Source organism: Apium graveolens, chromosome 7 (assembly GCF_009905375.1).
Source record: "Apium graveolens cultivar Ventura chromosome 7, ASM990537v1, whole genome shotgun sequence".
Taxonomy (NCBI): Eukaryota; Viridiplantae; Streptophyta; class Magnoliopsida; order Apiales; family Apiaceae; genus Apium; species Apium graveolens.
In genome coordinates this window covers 93,012,755-93,023,775 of record NC_133653.1, presented here as the reverse complement: position 1 = coordinate 93,023,775, position 11,021 = coordinate 93,012,755, and the positions used below count along the sequence as shown (strand labels likewise).

At 33.0% G+C, this 11,021-nt stretch overlaps 1 long non-coding RNA gene and 1 other non-coding gene across 2 annotated transcripts; both read left to right on the top strand.

Moving 5' to 3' along the window:
- Nucleotides 1-802: 802 nt before the first annotated feature.
- LOC141675743 (small nucleolar RNA R71) lies at nucleotides 803-909 on the top strand. The gene has a single exon (XR_012556378.1). It is a non-coding gene; the product is annotated as a small nucleolar RNA R71 (small nucleolar RNA).
- A 4,742-nt stretch (nucleotides 910-5,651) lies between these two features.
- Nucleotides 5,652-6,620, top strand: LOC141675115 (uncharacterized). The gene is made up of 3 exons (XR_012555898.1): nucleotides 5,652-5,952; nucleotides 6,048-6,139; nucleotides 6,312-6,620. It is a non-coding gene; the product is annotated as an uncharacterized LOC141675115 (long non-coding RNA).
- The last annotated feature ends 4,401 nt before the right edge of the window (nucleotides 6,621-11,021 follow it).

Below are 11,021 nucleotides of genomic sequence, written 5' to 3'. Positions count from 1 at the left end.
CTGCACATCTTCTTCAGCTACAACTCCATCTTCTGAAACTGGAGATTTTTCGGGGCTTGCAACCTTCCCAGACCTCAATGTAATTGCCTTAAACTGCTCTTTTGCTTCCTTCTTTCCTGGACAAGGTTGTCGATTCAACAAGGCATTGGCAATCTGCCCAATTTGATTCTCCAAGGTTTTAAAAGAAACCGCTTGGCTCTTGCACATGAGCCTCAACTCCTCCAATTTAGATTTTTCATTAGATAGTTGAAGTTGGAGTTGTTGTCATGGTGTATATTGCGGTTGTTGAAAACCAGGATGGTTATATTGCTTTGTTACATACTGCTGATAAGGCCGTTGCACAGCATTCTGATTGTTGCTCCAGCTGAAGTTAGGATGATTGCGGTTGTTGGGATGATAAGTGGCTGGAACTGGTTGATGCGACCTCTGAAAGTTGCTCAGGAACTCAGTTGATTAACTAGATATAGCACACTGCTCTGTCCCATACGCACCAACACAAAGCTCACAGACACTTGTAATCTGATTAACCCCATAATTTTCCAAAGAATCCACCTTCATCGTTAAAGCCTTTAACTGAGCAGCTATAGCAGTAGCTGCATCCACCTCCAGAATTCCTGCTACCTTTCCTTGAGGTAGTCTCCGAGAAGGGTTCCGGTAATTATTAGCAGCCATCAGTTCAATCAACTCATAAGCTTCATCGTAGCTCTTAGCCCATAAGGCTCCACCTGATGCTGCATCAAGCATGGGTCTAGACTGTGCTCCCAAACTATTATAAAAGCAGTTGATAATCATCCTGTCAGGCATCTCATGATGAGAAAACTTCCTAAGAATCTCCTTATAATGATCCCAAGCTTCACATAAAGACTCTCCCGATTGCTACGCAAATTGAGTAAGACCATTTCTGATTGCAGCTGTCTTTTCCATAGGGAAGAATTTAGTAAGAAACTTTTGAGCAAGATCTTCCCAAGTAGTAATAGATCCTGGTGGTAGAGAATGCAACCAACACTTAGCTTTATCCCTCAGAGAGAATGGGAAAAGCCTCAGCTTAACAGCATCCTAAGAGATATGTTGAATTTGAAAGTGTCGCAGATCTCGATGAAATCTCTAATATACATGTTGGGATCTTTCGTTGGAGAACCCCCAAACTGGACTGAATTCTGCACCATTTGGAATCGTGCTAGCCTTGATTTCAAAATTATTAGCCGCGATGGCTGGTCTCACAATGCTAGACTGAATATCATTGATCTTCAATTGAGAGTAATCCATCAAAGCCTTCAGATTCGCTATTGGTTCTCACATTGCAATAACAACTTCTTTTTCAACTTTCTCAACTTCTTTAAAAACTTCTTCTACTTCAACTTCTTCCTCCGCTTTATCTAGTGTTCTCTTGCGAGATCGAGAACGCGTTAGCATAAAAGCTCTCTAGAGTACCTGAAATACCAACAAGCAAACAAGTAAGTAAAATATCCGAGTGAGTGAACTCTAACGACCACTGATGTCAAGCACATAAACCAAAAATTAACAACGAGTCCCCGGCAGCGGCGCCAAAATCTTGTTAGGACGAAAACACGCGCTAAAATTACACGCAAGTATACGCGTTCGCAATTAATATAGAATTTTTTTTAGTTTGTTCCCACAGAGACTGGTTTAGGTTAAGTTCAATTTATGTACTTATGCAATAATGATATGGCTATCATTCAATGTTAAGACAAATAACAATTTGGGTTTTAATTAAACTAAGAGATTATACTAAGAGAATTGAGGTTGAATTACTTATATGAGACAAACATGGGATTCTAACTTCATTACTACTTCATTCAAAGTCATTTTTTTAACCTTAGCATGCAATATTGATGACAACTAATAAGATAACACGAAACTAGTAAACGCCAACTTTCGTTGTACGAATACCCTACTACTAGACATCCATAAAAGAGATAGAAGCTGCATAGACACCAAGTATGTTGAGACCCTATATCTATAGAATTTGACAACATAAAGGTTTAATGCACAAGTTATCTATTGTAATTACATAGGGCAAGTAAGATGGTTAAAATTACCTACAAATCATGCATAACAAATATACATGAACCTATGCTAGCATGGCAAGTTCTAAACCTCTATATTCACTGTCGCTTCATTAGAGATTAACATGCTATCTTATATGTTCGTGACGCACATAAGACGAATAAACACAACCAATACTAGGATATCATATAATCACCACACACTTAGGTATCAAAACAAATTAACTATAGAAATCCATAGGTAAATCCGTTGGAACCCCACGACAACGATTAGTTCATAATCGAACTCATCATCACCGTGGGTTCCGATGAAAGCATGGTAAATAAACTGAGATAAAATAGGTCTGAAATAACTGAATAAGTATCGCAAAGTATGTTAACAAGAGTATTAGGTTCAAATAATAAAGAAAACGAGTATCCAAGATTATAACATAAGCAAAGAATCACATGTAAGAACTAGATCTTTTTCTCCTTCATTGAATTTATGCTATTAGGTCTTCTTTTTGTTATCTCCTTGCTCTCAGTTATGAAAAACATCTTTTTTAGGAGTTATATAGGCTTCAGAATCGAGCTGGGCTTCAAACTCTCAAAATCATAGAAGAATCGGGATTCTGGAAAATGACCTAGCGCGGCCGCCCTGGGATCCTGCGCGGTCGCTCTGTGTCTGGCGCGGCCGCTCCCAAGTGTAGCGCGGCCGCGCTGAGCTTCTGTAAAAACCTATTTTTCTTTATTTTCTTATCTTCAAATGCTGGTTTCTTTCGCGCAATCAACCGAGGCTTCATCCTAACACTCTTCTAAGCATAAAACCTGCAGTATTTATTCCTTCTTTCGAATATACCCTGAAATGCAAAATACCACAAAAACACATCAAAAACACAAATAACTTGAGTACAAAACACCAATTCGAGCAATTACGAAGCGTTCTAAGTGGACATAAATTCCACTTAACACATGCATGTATAATAACAAGACTGAAAACCCTGGGATTTAGTTGTTTGATAATCAATTTTGTATTTTGTATTATATTTCTTGAGTGTAAAAAGGTTAGAAGATTAGAATGGAGGATTTTTCTGTGAATAGATTCAAGCTAAGGAATAAACTCTGGAAGAAGATCAAGCCATGATCATGCCTCAGAGAAAAATGTAGAAGCTTGGAATTGAATAAAGCTTTTCTAAGAAAAATGTTCTAAGTCAAGAAATCTACAAGTCACAGATCAAGCAATACTGAGAAGTCATTCGAGAAGTCCAGAATGACTTATCGAGAAGTCCAAAATGTATTGTAGGGAAGTCTTAGAGATATCGACAAGTCAAATATAGATGTAAAACTGGAGATATCGACAAGTCATTTCTGCATGTAGCGAACTCAGAGATATCGACAAGTCAAATGAAAATGTCACATTAAAGATCTCGGAGATATCGATAAATCAATATATGTATGTAGAGATCTCAGAGATATCAACAAGTCATTTCTATATGTAGAGATCTCAGACAAATCGACAAGTCATTTCGCATGCAAAGATCAAGACACCTCGACAAGTCAAATATACATATAGAGAACTCGAAGATCTCGATAAGTCATTATACTTATCGAGATGACACTTCTATATAGAACAAACAGGAGATCTTGATATGCCTAGTATAGAATGCAGACAAGTTCAAGATTCAAGATTATTAGTCAACAAATGTTCTATTCACTGGATTGAAAAGTCTACAAAGTAGCTGGGAGAATACAAGATCAGGGGCCTAGATTAACTGGACAAAGGATGGTCACAGACCTGCAAGATTCTGTACAGATTTGCTAAGCTAGAAATGGAAATAGAAAAAGGTTGCTTTAGAAAGTAGTTTAGTACATTTTAGTGGAAGACTTATAAACCCATGTTGCTAGTGTATAAAACATGCACTGGTCCTTAGTTTAGTAATAACAAAATAGATCAAATTTTCTTGTATTCTCTCAAGGAAGAAGCTGAGTTCTTATATTGTTGAGAACACAGCATTTGTAGCAAGACAAACTTAATTAATACAAATTAAATGAGTTTTTAAATATTTTACTTGTTAATTTATTTCTCTAACACAATATCTCTACAAATATAAACTACTTTGTAATACAATATCCAAACAAGTTTTTAAGAAGGCTAAAAATCCAAGAAACAGATTCACCCCCGTGTGTTGCATTCAATATCTAACAAATATACTAATTCTAGTCATATGAAAAAATTATTAAAAGAATTTAAATTAAATTTGCATGACAAGAATAAAAAATCCGGTAAAAGTACTACTTACTATCGCAAAATTTTAACCCGACTGACAAGATAATTTTATTAAATGATTTTTTAGAGGATCTAACCATACAGATGTTAAAATATATCGATTATAGTCATATGAAAAAAAAAAAAAAAATTCAAATTAAGCATATGAAAAAATTATCAAAAAAATTCAAATCACACTTGCTTGACTGGAATAGAATAACCTAGTAAAAGTACTACTCACTATCACGATATTATAACCCAATTGAAAAGATAATTTTTTTTAAATGATTTTTTCGACGATCCAACTGTACAGATGTTAAGATATATCGATTCTAGTCATATGAAAAAATCATCAAAAAAATTCAAATTAAACTTGCATAACAGTAATAGAAAAATCTAGTAAAAGTATTGTTCACTCTCATGAGATTCTAGCCCAATTGACAAGATAATTTTTTAAAATAATTTTTTCGATGATCCAACCGTACTGATGGTAACATATATCAATTCTAGTCATATGAAAAAAATATTAAAAAAATTAAAATCACACTTGCTTGACCGGATTAAAATAATCTAGTAAAAGTACCACTCACTATCACGATATAACCCGATTGACAAGATACTTTTTAAAAAATAATTTTTTCGACGATCCAACAGTACGTATGTTAAGATATATCGGTTCTAGTCATATGAAAAAATCATCAAAAAATTTCAAATTAAACTTGCATAACAGGAATAAAAAAATCTAGTAAAAATACTTCTCACCCTTACGAGATTCTAACGCGGTTGACAGGATAATATTTTTAAATGATTATTTTGAAGATCCAATCATACGGATATTAATATATATCGATTCTAGTATTATGAAAAAATTATCGAAAAAATTCAAATCACACTTGCATGACAGGAATTGAAAAATATAGTAAAAGTACTCCTCACTATCACCAGATTCTAACCCGATTGAAAAGATAATTTTTATAAATAACTTTTTTGATGATCCAACTTTATGAATATTAAGATATACCGATTCTTAATAATATGAAAAAATTATTAAAAAATTTCTAATCACAATTACATAATAAAAGTAGAAAAATATAATTACAGTACTACTCTGTAACACGATATTCATACTTGGTTACAAGATATTTTTTTTAATAATTTTTTGGATGAATTCAACTATATGAATTTTAACATATATCAATTCTGATTATATCACATTATAGACGTAGTTTTTTTTATTAATATATGATAAAAGTTAAAATAAAAATTACTATAAAATAATACACATAAATGAAAAAAAATCTTTCATTTTATCTTTTAACCTCCCTTTTCTTTTCTCCTTCTCTAATTTTCGTGTCCCTATTCATCCAGATTTCATCCCCTGTTTAACATTTGGGTTGTCGCCCTCTTCCTTTATCTCCTTATCTAAAAATAATACCACTTACTCTCTCTCTCTCTAATAAATAATAGCCATCTCTCCATCTATCTTCCGCTATTTTCTCTCTCAAAACTAATCTATCAGATCTTCTCATTGCATCACGAAGAGAGCTTATAACGAGATATTTCTTGATTCAATATGGTTGTTCCTTCTTCTTCTCAGCCACTCAAGTAGACCCTTGAGTTTTATGAAGTTCTTAAGAATCAAATTGGCAGCGGTAAACCTAAGTGAGATGGTATGGTATGGTATGGCAGTAAACCAAAATTAATTCATTTGCATAACTCGAAAAAGGCCAAAATATTATTGAATCTGCTTCACCCAATTCTTCTTATATTTCCAGGCACCAATATATTCATTTTTAATTTGATTTTCATGGGGGATAGTGGGAGATCTATAATATGAAGCAGCAACATATTCAATATGTCTACCGAGGTATGTTTGGATGTCACAGTTTATAACGCCACTTCTATCTTGCCTTTGATAGGTTCCAATTTAAGACGATATGTTCTTTCCCACTTAATTTATTTTGCACTACTTATTATTATTAATTGAGGTTCAGAAATAATATTAAATTTTACTCAAAATAAGTTTTGTGATGGTTTAGGAGACATTGGTGGATTTATAGTCATGGAAGGTCTCCTTCCTTGCTTGCCAATGATTTTCTGCTGCGATGAGCTTGATGTACATGAGCTAAAAGGCAAATTTGTTAACTCAATTTCATGAATTGTAGGCTGGGCTTTTTTTTTTCTTCTGTGGGTTGTAAAAGTCCCACGTGGAGATCTTAATAAGCTCTCCAAGATGTATGAATTTTTTTTTATACTTAATTATATATTTGTATCATTTAGGCCTTGAATTTGTTTGACTGATCAATTTAAGTAGTTAATTAATTAATGAGATTTCAATTTCTGATGGATATGGTTGTGTTTATCTAAGGCAGAAGATAGGAAAGGAGATGTATATGTATGATGCTCCCTTTCGGTTTCGAATAAGAACAAGCTTTTTATCCATGATATTATTGATGTTTTACTGTCTCTGTTTAATTACATGTATACTATTATCTATAAAATGTTGGTTTGCATTCATTTGTTGGTCCTTTGAGGTTAGTATGTACTCATTTATATGCTAAATTACGTTGTTATATTAAGTGAACCCCAAATGGTTTAATATCTATTAACAATGAATGTATATCAGGTTGAACTCTATAGGGCCATCATATTGCTGGAATGAACACATGATTTTTAGTACAAAATAAGAGGACTTTACGACCAATTTATAACTCACATTAACAATATATACTTACAGTGATTATATATTAAGTCTCTGGTTATTCGTTAGTCTTTGTCATTTAGTATGATTAGCTCAACTCCACAAGCATCATTCAAGGGTTGTATCAAGTGATAATACATACATGAATAACAATCTAATTCCATAAATGTTAATATTTGTTACTCATGCCCACAAGGAAAAAACTACAATAGGGTATAATCCTTACAATCTAAGAAAAACACCTGCAACTTTTTGTCAGTTGGTATGGCATTTAATACTTGTAATGGTGAAAAGTACTCCCAGTGGTCCAGGTTTGAATTAATTTTCGCATTAGCTAAAATTTATGTTAGTCTTAATTGTGTTCCTTTCAACTATATATTTAATATTACAAAGCCACCCAAGTCTCGATCTAAGACTATATTTCTTAGCAAAATAAGCTTGGTTACTAAATTATTACATTTATCATGAATATTGTATTCATTATCATTTTTATATAATTGATGATAAGATTAAAATGATAACTGATAGGGGTATAAGCAATGTAATATCCGGGATATATCGTGTAATTATTATTATGTATGTTCAATATCTATTTTGTGAATTATTTGTTAAGTGCTATATGTGTTTGGATGTTTAAAAATAATATTAATTGACTATTTTAATTTTTATATGTCCAAAATAAAATATAAATAATTTTCATATCTTCTTATTTATTTTTATGTTGATTTATGATTTTATAGGAAATATATGGATTTTATAAAATCTTTTTCCGAGTATTTAAAAACTATTTTATACAATTGGGAACCAACCGACGTCATCCGTTTTTACATTTTTATAACTCGAAACTCTTCCGAGAACTCCTTCCTAACCTAATTGCAATATTCCGAGCATTTTTCATGTTTCGACTTTTTTGATCCGGCGTACGGTTTATCCTGCGCGGGTCCCGGCGCAACATTTTCGATACATTATTTGTTTCGGTAAATCAATAAAACTCGTATTTTTGATAAACGGGATTTTTTTATTAAACTATCACAATTATTACCTCGTAATACGTGTAACCAGGCGCTGAGACCAAGACCGCAGTACAAATTGTACTGGTTTGGATAATTATCCCGAAAACTGGTACCGTTTAGATCAGTTTTTATTAATAAACGCACCATTTTGTATCCGGAATGATCCAACGGGATACTAATTTTTCGTAATTATAAATAGCCTTTATCGTATTTTATTTCGTACCGAAAATCATTTGCAGACAGTAATTATATAATTTTTCAGAGAAAATTCATATATTCATAAACCTTTCTGAGAATCAAACAGCAGTTTGAAGGTGTTAGTGATCTCTGTTTTCAAAGCTTGAGTAATCAAAACGAAGGTCTCAGAGTGTTCTATAAGTTTCTTCAAGTTTCAGAACTGCAGATATCAAGGTTTATTTTCTATATTTTTTTATTTTCGAATTATTTTGATTAAAAATATGAATTTTTGTTCGGATGATTGTTTGAATGATTTGATGATTACTTGTTGTAGAACTTGTTTTTCTTATGATTTTGATATATTATATGACTGATTTGGAATTCAATAACATGTTAAAAATTGAGTTTGATTTTCGAATTTTGAAATTAGGATTTATAATTCGTTTGAATGTTCTTAATTGAATTTGGGGGTTTCTTATTTTGGGATAACCAGATGTTCTAGAGGGGTGGGTTGTGTTCCTTATGAAATTTGCAATCGAATCGTATAAGTCTTGCTAATCGACGAGATCTGTAGAGGAGGGAGTTGTGATTTTAAAGTTACGTCGAGTTCGCCGATTTCCCGGCCATTTTCCGGCAAACTCAGGGATTGTTAGTATGAATTGATGGCATGGTTGTGTTCCTGGTGTTGTGTAGATGTGATCTGGAGGTGGTGGTGGCTTGAGCATCCCTGGATCGATTTCTCCGACGAAACAGGGTGTTTTCCGGCGACCCTCCTGTCAAATTACAGTTTAGTACCTGGACCTTTGGGGACGATGCAGTTTGGTCCCTGAAGTTTCCAGAGTTTGCACGAATAGGATTCCTGTTTTAAAAATGTTTAAAAATCATATTCTCCATTTATTTTAATTATAAAAATTCGTTATTAATTTCTGAAAATTCCAAAAATTATTATTTTAATTCCAAAAAATTATTTTTAATTTGAAAATAAATCTGAATTAATTAGTTAATTAATTTTAGTTAATAATTAATTGATTAATTGGTCAATTAATTCGAAAATTAATTGATTAATTGATTTAATTAATTATTAATTGATTTTAATTAATTACTTAATTAGATTTAATTATTTAAAAATGATTTAAAAATTCCGAAAAATAGTTTCGAGCTTTAAAATATTATTTTAAATTGTTTCCAAGGCTCGATAATTATTATAAAATTGTTTTGAAGCCAGATTTGACCAACCGAACCCTGTTTGTTACTTTAAAACTGATCCAACGACCCGTTTTAATTCCGAAAAATGTTTTAAAAATCATTTTAAATACCCGAAAGCCTGTTTATGACCCGAGACTCCTTTATAAATGATATATCATTGATTGTTTGACGTGTTATGTGCTATATGTGACTTGTTGGTTGACTGTCGGTCTATATGTTCGGTGTTTACTTGTTTATAGCGTAACTTTCAATTCGTTAATCGGATTTGGGTAAAACGAAGGGTAGATAGAAGTGTATGTCGAATGGAATCGTATGAGTTGAGTATTGATAGATACTTATGTTATGTAAGCAGAAGAGGCAAGACTTAGGAAAGGGAAGCAGATAGTCGAGGAGTAGACGATTGTAATTGGAAGTTAGTGCAGTATTGCAAGCTAGTACCAGGCAAATGTTCTTAACTTTCTCGAGATATATTGTAGTTGATTGATAGTTCTGTTTTATATTGCAAGTGCTTTGAAGCACTGAACCCTAAACCCTGATTCCAGTTATTGATCTTGAGCCGTAAACCTTATTCTTTCTAAATCATTGATTGTTGTATACCTAAATATAAACCACAAATATACGATACTACTCCACAAATACATACAACCTAAATACCAAACACTGAACCAAATTACTTACATATTTTAACTATTATACCTTATGCTTTGAAAGACCAAATCCTTGAAACCTTGAAATGTTGATTCCTTTGTTATCCAATTATTCCATTACCTAACAGCCAAGCTTTGAAATTGCCATATTGTTCCTTTGTGAAGGTTAAAACCATTTCATTATCGAACATCCAATGTTGTTTATGATTCTGTTTATTTTTTTACATTGTTTATTCAATTATTAAGTTAGAATTGGATTGTTTTATAAAATTGTGGACCAGATTCATGGTCAGACAATATAAATGGTCAAGTTAGGCCAATGTGTGCCTTGGATCCAGTAGTTAGAGCAGTGATGTGTGCTTTGCTCGGGGTTAGTGCGTGACTGATCAGCAGCCTAACCTTGGTTTTTAAAATAAAAATATAATATCCAATTCTAAATCATAATCCATTGTTCACTTGATATCATAACCCTTTTCAATTGATGATCATTATTCTCAGTTTTGTCATTGTGACTTGCTGAGCTAGTTAGCTCATTTGTGCGATGTTGTTTATGTTCTTTTCCAGTTAAGAAGGAACCGGTTGGTAGCGAGGATCCATAGTCCAGCGTGAGAGCTAGGGGTTCAGGTTGATCGAGTTAAGCTAGTAGGCATCTTTTGAGATAATTTAAGTTTGTAAAAGTTTGTAATAATATTTAATACTCTGTTTTGAGTTCGAATAGTTGGGATTTGGACGTTTGTAATATAAAGTGTGTGTGTGGCTTGTGTGCATACTTTAACCTGTTGCGGTCCGTGGTAGTTGGTAAGTAGGGTCACTTCATATTATTATTATCTTTATTATTGTTATAAGCATGTTATAAATAAGGTGTGTGTGTGTGTGGACCCCAAACTTCTGACCCGGGTTTGGAGGGTGGCACAAGGAACCTGGCTAGGGTTCAACCCAGATCCGGGGTAAGGCAGGCTCAGCTAATGGACCAAGACCCCCCTCACCCAGAGTCAAGTGGAGAGA